Consider the following 12,780-nt stretch of genomic DNA (forward strand, 5'->3'; position numbering starts at 1 on the left):
GACGACGATGATGATGATGATGATGATGATGTTTCGGAGTTACCGCCACCCTATCTGGACTAAGAGGTTAGCAAATACGACGATGACGATGACGATGATGATGATGTTACGGAGTTACCACCACCCTATCTGGACTAAGAGGTTAGCAAAGACGACGATGATGATGATGATGATGATGTTACGGAGTTACCGCCACCCTATCTGAACTAAGAGGTTAGCAAAGATGACGACGATGATGATGATGATGATGATGTTACGGAGTTACTGCCACTCTATCTGAACTAAGAGGTTAGCAAAGACGACAATGATGATGATGGTGATGATGATGTTACGGAGTTACTGCCACCCTATCTGGACTAAGAGGTTAGCAAAGACGACGACGATGATGATGATGATGATGATGTTACGGACTTACCGCCACCCTATCTGGACTAAGAGGTTAGCAAAGACGAACGACGATGATGATGATGATGATGATGATGTTACGGAGTTACTGCCACCCTATCTGGACTAAGAGGTTAGCAAAGACGACGACGATGATGATGATGATGATGATGTTACGGACTTACCGCCACCCTATCTGAATTAAGAGGTTAGCAAAGACGACGACGATGATGATGATGATGATGATGATGTTACGGAGTTACTGCCACCCTATCTGGACTAAGGTTAGCAAAGACGACGATGATGATGATGATGTTACGGAGTTACTGCCACCCTATCTGGACTAAGAGGTTCGCAAAGACGACGACGATGATGATGATGATGATGATGTTACGGACTTACCGCCACCCTATCTGAATTAAGAGGTTAGCAAAGACGACGACGATGATGATGATGATGATGATGATGTTACGGAGTTACTGCCACCCTATCTGGACTAAGAGGTTAGTGACGACAACGATGATGATGACGATGAAGACGATGATGATGTTGACACTGATGATGATGATGAGGATGATGATGATGACGATGACGATGATGATGAAGATGATGGTTTTGGTGATGATGATGATGACGATGAAAATGACGACGACGAAGATGACAACGATGATGACAATGAAGATGAAGACAATGATGATGATGGTGATGATGATGACGATGATAATGATGATGACGATGATGATGATGACGACGATGAGGACAATGATCACGACAATGATGATGATGATGATGACGATGACGATGATGATGACGATGACGACGATGATGATGATGATGACAATGATGACGATGATGATGATGATGATGACGACAATGATGATGGTGTTATGAAGTGTTTATTCACCATTTGAAGGCTTTCGTTTAAAGTGCTTTACAGAAACCCAATAGAACATAAAAAGACAGCAATGTTTACTAAACTAGTAACAGTGATGATAAAATCCATCTAAAATCTGGATCAATGTTTACTGAATCAGGGGAACCACTGACTCTACCAAGTCTGAGAAACTAACTCTACCGAGTGTAAGAAACCACTGACTCTACCGAGTCTGAGAAATCACTGACTCTACCGAATCTGAGAACCACTGACTCTACTGAGTCTGAGAAACCACTGCTGAAAAAATATTGAGAGCTGAGTCTAAGGAACCATTGATTCCACTGATTCTGAGGACTCATTGAACAACTGTTGACTCTACTGAGTCAGAGTATCCATTAACTTTACTCAGTCTGTAGATCTGTTGTCTCTACTGATTCTGAGAACCAATTAACTTTACTCTGCTGAGCCTAAGGAATCATCGACTCTACCAATTTTAAGCAACAGTTGACTCTACTGAGTTGGAAGAGCTACTGACTCTATATCTGTAATCTATTTTCTGACCTTTGACTATACTGAGACTGTAAATCTGTTGATTCTACTGAACCTGTAGAGCCATTGACTCTACTCTGTGTGTAGAACTGGTGACTCTACTGATTCTGAGAAGCCAGTGACTTTACTCTGCTGAGTCAGAGGAATCACTGATTCCACCAATTATAAGTAACAACTGATACAACTGAGTCTGAAGAACTACTGACACTAATCTGTAATTAGTTTTTCTGAATTTTGACTGTACTGAGCCTGTAAAACTATAGACTCTACTGAGCCTGTAAAACTATTGACTCTACTGAGGCTATAGAACTATTGACTCTACTCAACCTGTCGAACTATCGATTCTGTTGGTCCTGTAGAACTATTGACTCTACTCAACCTGTAGAGTTATTGACTCTACTGAGCCTGCAGAATTAATGACTCTGCTGAACCTGTAGAACTATTGACTCTACTGAGCCTGTAGAACTATTGACTCTACTGAGGCTATAGAACTATTGACTGTACTCAACCTGTAGAACTATTGATTCTATTGGTCCTGTAGAACAATTGACTCTACTCAACCTGTAGAACTATTGACTCTACTGAGCGTGTAGAACTATTGACTCTACTCAACCTGTAGAACTATTGATTCTATTGGGCCTGTAGAACTATTGACTACTCAACCTGTAGAACTATTGACTCTACTGGGACTGAGGAGCCATTGGGGAGGAACCCCCAGTTCCATTACTGTATTGGTTCTACTTTATGAATATGTCTAATTTTTCTAAAAGTCCTGCTTGCTTGTTTGTTTGTTTGTTGTTTTGGTCAGAATGTTGCTGCTTGTTTGTGACTCCAGAGTTTCTGAAGTAAGGAACCAGAAAAGAACAAAAATATTTTAGAAGTTCTTTTAACTCTTCTGCAAGTTCTAAAATCATGGCTGTGTTTTTGTTCTGAAGCTCGTGTTGAGTTACAGGGTCACATAACGGCTTCAGTTTTATGAGTTCAGTCATAAATTAAGACGCTTTTTTGTGGGAACCGTGGACGACTCTGTTGTTCTTTTGTTTGAATTTCTTGGTCAGTACGGTTGGTGAACGAGGCCCAGTGTTTCTAATATAAGCTCATTGGACTAAATCAACTCACATTACTGTTCAAAAGATCTAAAATTAATCTGTTTCGGATTAACACACACTGACGGTAATCTGTTCATCCTGAGCAACTTCACAGCTTTCAGATCATCATTAGAACATTAACCTGAAGAAATGTGAGTGTCCAGAATGATGAAACCAGAAGGTGTTGTAGAAGGTTCTAGACTGACCGTGAACGCTGGAGAACATCAAACATGTGAATTATAATGGATCTAATGGAAGATCTAATCCTGGAATATCCAGGATTCACCATATTTCAAAAGCCAGGAAATCTCTGCGCTCATATCTTGGCAAGAAATGTGAAAATGTGATTACAGTATTTTATTATTTGCTCACATTGGTCATGAAATCTTCAATAAATATGTACACTCAAAATATATTATATTACACTCAGAAAAAGATGGTTCCTCAAGGGTTCTTTAGTAAAGAAAATGGTTCTGTGTTGAACTGTGAACAATGAAGAACCCATGGTTCTTCAGACTGATGGAGAATTTTTCTATTGTTACAGGCTAGACATCATAACAATAGCAGAACCATTTAATCATGCAAAATCTTCTTTATTGTTCATGGTTCTATATAGAACCATTTTCTTTACTAAAGAACCCTTGAAGAGCCGCCGTTTTCAGAATGTATATTGTGTCTAAATAGGGTTAGTAAATAAGTGTAAATAATGTAAAGTGTAAATAATGAAAATTCTTGCTGAGATTCCAAACAGCTTCTCTGAACAGTTGATACATTTGAAAGGGTTTCTGATGTGATTATCGTTTAATAACTCAGCAGTATGAAGATCTCTCACAGAACCATGTGGTCATGCTTCAATAGATCAGTGACATCATATCATTTACTGAAGATAATTTACATATAAAGTCTGTTAAATACAACCCCCATTCCAGTGAAGTTGTGACGTTGTGTAAAACATAAATAAAAACAGAAGACGATGATCTGCAAACCCTTTTCAACCGATATTCAATTGAAAGACTGAAAGACTGGGAAAGTTGAGGAATGCTCAAAAAAACACCTGTTTGGAACATTCCACAGGTGACCAGGTTAATTGGAAACAGGTGAGTGTCATGATTGGGTATAAAGGGAGCATCCCTGAAAGGCTCAGTCGTTCACAAGCAAGGACGGGCGAGGTTCACCACTTAGTGATCAACTGCATGAGCAAATAGTCCAACAGTTTAAGAACAACGTTTCTCAACGTGCTACTGCAGGAATTTAGGGATTTCATCATCTAGAGTCCATAATATCATCAAAAGATCCAGAGAATCTGGAGAAATCTCTGCAGGTAAGCGGCGAGGCAGAAAACCAACACTGAATGCCCGTGACCTTCAATCCCTCAGGTGGCACTGCATTAAAAACCCACATCATTCTGTAACGGATATTCCCACATGGGCTCAGGAACACTTCGGAAAACCACTGTCAGTGAACTCAGTTCGTCGCTCCATCTACAAGTGCAGGTTAAAACACTGCCATGCAAAGCAAAGCCACATATCAACACCACCCAGAAACGCCGCCGGCTTCTCTGGGCCGAGCACATCTGAGATGGACTGACGCAGAGTGGAAAAGTGTCCTGTGGTCTGACGCGTCCACATTTCACACTGTTTCTGGAAATCATGGACGTCGTGTCCTCCGGGCCAAAGAGGAAAAGGACTGTCCGGATTGTTTTCAGCGCAAAGTTCAAAAGCCAGCATCTCTGATGGTGTGTGGGGGGGGGGGGTGTTAGTGCCCATGGCAGGGGTAACCTGCACATCTGTGAAGGCCCCATTAATGCTGAAAGGTCCATACAGGATTTGGAGCAACATCTGCTGCCATCCAAGCAACGTCTTTTTCAGGGACGTCCTGCTTATTTCAGCAAGACGATGCCGAGCCACATTCTGCACGTGTTACAACAGCGTGGCTTCGTAGTAAAAGAGTGCGGGTACTAGACTGGCCTGCCTGCAGTCCAGACCGTCTCCCATTGAAAATGTGTGGCGCATTATGAAGCTCAAAATACGACAGCGGAGACCCCCGGACTGCTGAGCAGCTGAAGCTGGACATCAAGCAGGAATGGGAAAGAATTCCACCTACAAAGCTTCAACAATCAGTGTCCTCAGTTCCCAAACGCTTATTGAGTGTTAAAGGAAAGGTGATGTAACTCAGTGGGAAACACGCCCCTGTCCCAACTTCTCTGGAACGTGTTGCAGGCATCAAATTCAAAATGAGTGAATATTTGCAAAAAACAATAAAGTTTATCAGTTTGAACATTAAATATCTCGTCTTTGTAGTGGATTCAGTTGAATACAGGTTGAAAAGGATTTGACGGCTCCTCATTAAACAGATGGAAGTGTACCTGTGCAGGTGGTGTACAGTGGTGATGTGGGCGATGTGGGCGGAGCTGTCATTGAGCAGGGGGCAATGTGAGAGGGGTGTGGAGGAGTGAGAACACCTGCTTTCCCATAACCGAGACAATCGGCACCCTCGCCGAGCCGGACAGCTCAGCCGTATCCGGTAACGCTCTCAGTTATGGAGCCGAAACCCCGGAGCTTTATCTGCCCTCCTGCTCTGACACCCTTCATCTTCACGGAGGGTGAGGTGGGGGGGTTGGGGGGTGGGGGTGGGTGTCTAAGAAGGAATTTCTTCAGCCGATTCTTATGAACTTTAGCCTTAAGTACATTAAGAACCTTCGGGAGTTTTCCTTAAGAAAGCTTTAGTGAATCCCGCCCCAGATTCCAGACACATTTAATGCTTTCCTAATGGAATCTAATGGTCTCTAAAGGTAACCATTAAGCTGGTTCTCATTAGAAAGCAGAACCATCAGGTTTCAGTCCTAATGGTCTTTTTTCAGCAGTGATTAAACCCTTAACTCTGATTGTCCGCCGTGCTGGACTGGTCTCCTCACTGACCTCTGTCTGTTAGTTTCTCCTTCACAATCAGCTCTGACTGGACATTCAACCGTCTGTTAATAGAACAGAGGCTGTGCGTCAGCAGGGGGCGCTGTGTATCCAGCACTGAGAGGAGGGCTTATAACCTACGCAGCAGCGGTCTAAACACAGACGCTGTGCGAGATTCTGTAGACTTCAGTCTAAAGCCTGATACAGACTGTTAGCCTGTGAGCTAGATTAGCCTGCTAATTAGGTTTGCCTGTTAGCTAGGTTAGCCTGTTAGTTCGCCTGTCAGCTTGTTAGCTAGGTTAGCCTGTTAGCCTGTGAGCTAGGTTAGCCTGTTGGTTACATTCACCCGTTAGCTATGTTAGCCTGTTAGCTAGGTTCACCCGTTAGCTAGGTTAGCCTGTTAGCTAGGTTAGCCTTTTAGCCTGTTAGCTAGGTTAGCCTGTTAGCTAGGTTAGCCCATTAGTTAGGTTAGCCTGTTAGTTAGGTTAGCCTGTTAATTAGGTTTGCTTGTTAGCCTGTTAGCTAAGTTAGCCTGTTAGCATGTGAGCTAGATTAGCTTGTTAGTTAGGTTTGCCTGTTAGCTAGGTTAGCCTGTTAGTTAGGTTTGCCCGTTAGGTAGGTTAGCCTGTTAGTTAGGTTTGCCTGTTAGCCTGTTAGCTAGGTTAGCCTCTTAGCCTGTGAGCTAGGTTAGTCTGTTAGTTACGTTAGCCCGTTAGCTAGGTTAGCCCGTTAGCTAGATTAACCTGTTAGCTAGGTTAGCCTGTTAGCTAGGTTAGCTTGTTATGCTGTTAGCTAGGTTAGCCTGTTAGCTAGGTTAGCCCGTTAGCTAGATTAACCTGTTGGCTAGGTTATCCTGTTAGCTAGGTTAGCTTGTTATGCTGTTAGCTAGGTTAGCCTGTTAGCTAGGTTAGCCTGTTAGGCCGTTAGCTAGGTTAGCCCGTTAGCTAGATTAACCTGTTGGCTAGGTTATCCTGTTAGCTAGGTTAGCCTGTTAGCTAGGTTAGCTTGTTATCCTGTTAGCTAGGTTAGAGATCTACCAATCTGCTCATCCCAGATCATCTAGCTTCACAAAGCTTCACAAAGCTGCTCTTTTCTGGAGTTCAGTCTGTTTTCGAGATTCTGCTGCTGCTCTGCTTCCAGTGAGGAGAACAGTTCGCCATGAGTGGGTAAGTTACAATAAAGTCCTAAGTTTTCTGTGTTTTTATGATTTGAGGGTTTAGTTTTTTTTGTTCTGCAATTTTAGGCACATTTTGTAAATTTAAACTGAAACCAGAGAATTCTGGAATGACGTTTCAGAGCGTTTTTACACCCGAACGTCTGAACTGAGCTTCATCTCTTTACAATCAACACATCTGATCTGGTTAGTTTTGGTTCACACATTACAGGTAAATATGGAGTCCCCTCCTGAGAAAGGACCATTAGAGCCATTAGGATTAAAACCTGATGGTTTTGCTTTCTAATGAGAATTGGTTAACTGGTTACCTTTAGAGAGCACTCTGTAGAACACCTTTAGATCCCATTGGGAAACAATCAAATGCATCTGTGATCTGACCCCAACACCCATTAAATTAAACCATTAGAGTCCTTTACACTGTGATATCAACCACTAGGACAAACACAGAAAACCATCACTGGCTGTAGTTGTTTAATATCCTACCTCAGCTTCTTGTATTCGGTCTGAAATTCTGGACTGTCCAAAAAAGTGTCTTCACACTGCGGACAAACAGAACCAGGTCCAGTTTGATCCGGTCCAAGAGTGCCTCTTCTGTTTAGACCAAATGTGGTCCTCTGAAGGTGTTAAAGCAGCAGAGTCTGAGTTTAAAGTAAGAGGATTAAATTCAGTCTAGATTAGTGTAGATGCTCCAGGATTAAAGTGATGTTTAACGTTCAGTCTAGATTAGTGTAGATGCTCCAGGATTAAAGTGATGTTTAACGTTCAGTCTAGATTAGTGTAGATGCTCCAGGATTAAAGTGATGTTTAACGTTCAGTCTAGATTAGTGTATATGCTCCAGGATTAAAGTGATGTTTAACGTTCAGTCTAGATTAGTGTAGATGCTCCAGGATTAAAGTGATGTTTAACGTTCAGTCTAGATTAGTGTAGATGCTCCAGGATTAAAGTGATGTTTAACGTTCAGTCTAGATTAGTGTAGATGCTCCAGGATTAAAGTGATGTTTAACGTTCAGTCTAGATTAGTGTAGATGCTCCAGGATTAAAGTGATGTTTAACGTTCAGTCTAGATTAGTGTAGATGCTCCAGGATTAAAGTGATGTTTAACGTTCAGTCTATATTAGTGTAGATGCTCCAGGATTAAAGTGATGTTTAACGTTCAGTCTAGATTAGTGTAGATGCTCCAGGATTAAAGTGATGTTTAACGTTCAGTCTAGATTAGTGTAGATGCTCCAGGATTAAAGTGATGTTTAACGTTCAGTCTAGATTAGTGTAGATGCTCCAGGATTAAAGTGATGTTTAACGTTCAGTCTAGATTAGTGTAGATGCTCCAGGATTAAAGTGATGTTTAACGTTCAGTCTAGATTAGTGTAGATGCTCCAGGATTAAAGTGATGTTTAACGTTCAGTCTATATTAGTGTAGATGCTCCAGGATTAAAGTGATGTTTAACGTTCAGTCTAGATTAGTGTAGATGCTCCAGGATTAAAGTGATGTTTAACGTTCAGTCTAGATTAGTGTAGATGCTCCAGGATTAAAGTGATGTTTAATGTAACTTTGATTGGGTTTAAAGTTTGGAGAATCAAGGTTAGTGGCTAAACCTTCATTTAATCCAGGTTTGATCTTAATCCACCTTGACAGAGTGTCCCTGAGACTGACTGAAGAGCTCCTGTAGAAGCTTTAGATCTTTAGATTCTTCTTCAGGCCATCTACGTTCTCCTAAAGAATGAACCAGGATGTTTACAGCGCTGTTTGGTATCTAAGCTGCTTTTGTGTTTAAGCTGCAGAACCTTTGTAATAAACTATATAACCCTGAGAAGTCTTTCAGCACAATCACTGATCTTAACGTCAGGAAACTTCTCCATGACTTTCTGTAAAAAATGTCTCTCAATGTTTGACTTTTTATGAGGTTGAAGTCGCTTCTCATCCTCCAGCTTCTCGTGCGAATTGTCCCGTTCCACCTTAAATGGTGCCTGAGGCATCAGATTATACTGCTGCGCCATTTAAGGTGGAACGGAGAATTCGAACAAAAAGCGACTTCAGCTTCATGAGTTACTGCAGATTAAACGTGTGAGTAAAGCAGCTGAGCTTATGAATGTGAATAAGTCCATTCATTTCCAAATTATCGATGTTCATCTGTGTTGCTATGGTGACCAGCAGTCTGGGCTGATCTTCAGGGTTAAAGGGTGAATCAGCAGTTCTACATTAACTCCAGCGTTTAAGACCATTTACTGTTAAACTGTGTTAGAACTGTGTGTTAGAACTAGTGATTTTACAGTAAAGGAGGATTATTATGATATTTTACCTAGAAATCTGCTGTGGAGCTGCAGCAGCAGTGGAGCGATTATTCAGGCCTGATTCTCACCCCAAACAGAGTCAGAGTCACTGATTTTTTTTTTATAGTTCCACTCTGTAGTTCTACAGTTACAGACTGTAGTCCATCTGTTTCTCTGATACTCTGTTACCCTGTTCTTCAGTGGTCAGGACCCCCATGGACCCTTACAGAGCAGGTACTGTTTGGGTGGTGGGTCATTCTCAGCACTGCAGTAACACTGACGTGGTGGTGGGTGTGTTAGTGCGTGTTGTGCTGGTGCGAGTAGATCAGTATTATGTATTCAGTTTATTTTGTTGATTTTTGTTAGTAAAAACCTGGAATGATTAACTTTGCCTTTAGTCTAAATTCCTGTTGGATATTACACCTTTGGGTGTGTAAGTTTGATTGATGGTTATGATTAAACTCTGGTGATATTTTTGTATATTTATATATTTATATTTTTGTATATAATCTATATTTTCAATTGTTTCTTTCTGGCTCAGGATTAAACACAGTGTCTTGTTAACTGTCAATTGGGATTGTTTGGTGTGTCGGGGGGAGATTCACAAACGTTCTGACAGTCGTGCTTTGAAAGTAGCTAAAAAGTAGCCACTACTCTTTCTAGAAAAGTAGCTAAATTGTAGCAGCTACACATTTTGGGAAAGTAGCTAACTACTGTTTTTTCAGTAGCTCTCCCAGCCCTGATCGATGACAGGGAGCTTATCTTCTACACAGAGCAGGTACCTGCACTGTATCTGAGTATAAAGGTCCACAGAGGTTCAGTGTGATTATGTAATGCTGAGTTAGCAGCTTTAACACCTGTCGTCAGTGGCTCTGAAGGTTCAGATCAGATCTGGTTCTGCTGGTCAGTGGTCTGAATGGATGTAATAGTTCTGTAATGAACCCCCCCCCCCGCAAACCCTAAACCAGGGAACTAATTAATTCTTAGAAATGGATCATTTTACATTTAATTCAGGATTACAGTGAAAACTCCTCACAGGCCAGGTGTTCATCTGAGAGCATGACAACACACTAAGGATTTTTACGCCTTCTCATATAAAAGCATTTCTCTCCAAGTTGTTGAATCAGGGAATCGAGCCCGTGGGAAGTTCTCTGTTCCACTGTTAAACGCCAGAAAAACCTACTTAGGTGTTAATGTGGTTAGTTTTATGTTACTGATGTGATTTTTCATCCCCACCACAAAGAACATCTGAGGGGAACCCTGCTGCCAAGACACCTGAGCGCTGGAACACCTGAGCGCTAAAACATGTGTACCGTATAAGTTAATGGCCAACGTTTAATGTCCTTAAAGCAATCAAAGAACCATATCATGGCGTGATTATCACCAGCTGTCTGTGGGGTCTTACTACTGAGTCTTACAGTAGCAAATACTGTGAGAATAAAATCGACCCTAAAACAGAGCCTTGCAGAACCACACAGGTGAAAGAGGAGAAAAAAGCTCCCAAATTAAACTTAGTTAAACTTAGTTAAACAAGTTAAACTTTCTTCTCAACATTATTTGGTCTCGTTTTGACTCAGCTTCGGGTTTCAGTGGATTCACAACAAAAACTTCAAACAGAATAAAACAGTCTCTTCTCAACATGTAAATATGGTCTTTTATAGTTTTATAGTTTTATAGTTTGCTGATGTCCTCTGAGAGCAGATTGTAATGTTTTCATACAATAATAAAAATAAATGTGTGTAGTTTAGTTGCTATTCAGCTGAGTTTAGGTGGTGGTTCTGAATCAGTTTTGGAGAAAAACTTCATTTAATTCTGAAAGTTACAGTGCAAAGCTGGACTGACACTACAGTGTAAAAATAATGAATAATGCTTTTATTCTGTATATTTTATTAAATGAACTATAAAACAAGATCATTTGTTGATGTATATCATGTATAATGAGTAATAATGGATAAATGGATTATTAATGGATAATAAAGAGACACATCTCCACACTTTAATACATACTTACTGCTTATTTAATGGGTTTAACATACTGGGGGGGGGGGGGTGAAGAAGTTATGATCTATGTATTGTTTTTTTCCGGTATGTTAAGCTCAGTGAATAAACAGACACGGTGCAGTAAAATGTGGCGCGTCAGTTTCAGTTAGGACTCTATATGAAATCGCGCTGGGCAGGAAATACCTGTTTTTACATTTTCATTTCTTTCTATTAATGTCTGTTACGTAAAATGATCAGTTCCTGAAATGCAGCTGAATGTCCTGTTAAACAAACTCGAGAGACTGAACTGCTGAAAGTCCGACGCTCCTGCAGGAAGTAGCTGCTGATTAGGAATAAATTAAGGAAAGCTGGAAAATTACAAATTGAGCCAAGTGGAAAAACCCATGTCTCTCCTGAATGGATAACAGATTCCCATTCTTCTCTGGACACAATAGTTGCCCCCATTTGGCGGGGGAAGGGTATGGCGCTCCTGATGACCCAGCTGGGTCAGTGTTCCCAGGCGCTCCTCTGGGCCTCCAGACTGTCTCTTATTGTCCTTCCAGCTCGACACACCTGATACAGGTGATCAGCACTGCAGGTCACCGATCATCACATTTATGGACATCATGAATGTGAGTCAGCAGCGTGTCTGCGGCACTTTGTGTCCTTCAATGTCAGAATCAGAGCTTCACTCTCAGTCTGACGTATGACATTATGGAGGAAATCAGTCTGTATTTAGTCCAGGTTTATTGTTCTTTAAGAACACAAAGGCTCTGAAAGAGCGGAACAGCGAGGATTACTTTCAGGAATATCTCTTTATCTCCACTTCCAGTAAATCTGCTAAGTGTTGTTATCTGAACCCGGTGAGGTGCAGCCAAAAAGAGCAAAGCGCTCCACCCTGCTGTCGCCTGATCGGTGTGAACGGGATTTCGTGCAAAACCTCAGGAGGCGTTTTTATGTCCTTGAGACCAGAACAAGAAGAGCTGAAACTCAAGCTAATGAGGAAACACAAAGCAGCAATGAAGAGAACGCTTTCATGTGATATGATCATTATTGCTGTTATTATTATAATACATGCAGCAATTATGGGGTCCAATCACTTTCCACCAACGTATGTATGCATTTAAACGGATTAGTTTGGTCATATATTTTCAGGCACATGTTTGGTTGAGGATCAGGACTGGATTTAGGAGATCAATCTCCACAGAAAGATGAACCCACGCAGGAGACAAAGAAAACTCATTATTTCAAAGGTGAAGCATCAAACTCTCCATGATTAAGTGACTAAGATGTAAACAGAACCGTTCTGAGCGGTTTGGTGTGAAACGTTCTGTTCTAGATAAACTGACTGAGTCAGAACCGTTCCCAGTGATGGTGATGGGAACCAGACGTCCCTCTAAAAGCTCCTACAGAAAGTTCCTACATGAACTGGTTCTGAATTCACTGCCTGATGAATGAGACGCTGTTTTATGAGAGTTTAGAGAACTTCAACTCCATTCATGGTGGAGGGAGACATGCAGGGCGCTGTGCGGCAAAATAGTCCCCAAAGAAAACTC

The sequence above is a fragment of the Pygocentrus nattereri genome, chromosome 23, assembly GCF_015220715.1.
Source record: "Pygocentrus nattereri isolate fPygNat1 chromosome 23, fPygNat1.pri, whole genome shotgun sequence".
NCBI classification, from domain to species: Eukaryota; Metazoa; Chordata; class Actinopteri; order Characiformes; family Serrasalmidae; genus Pygocentrus; species Pygocentrus nattereri.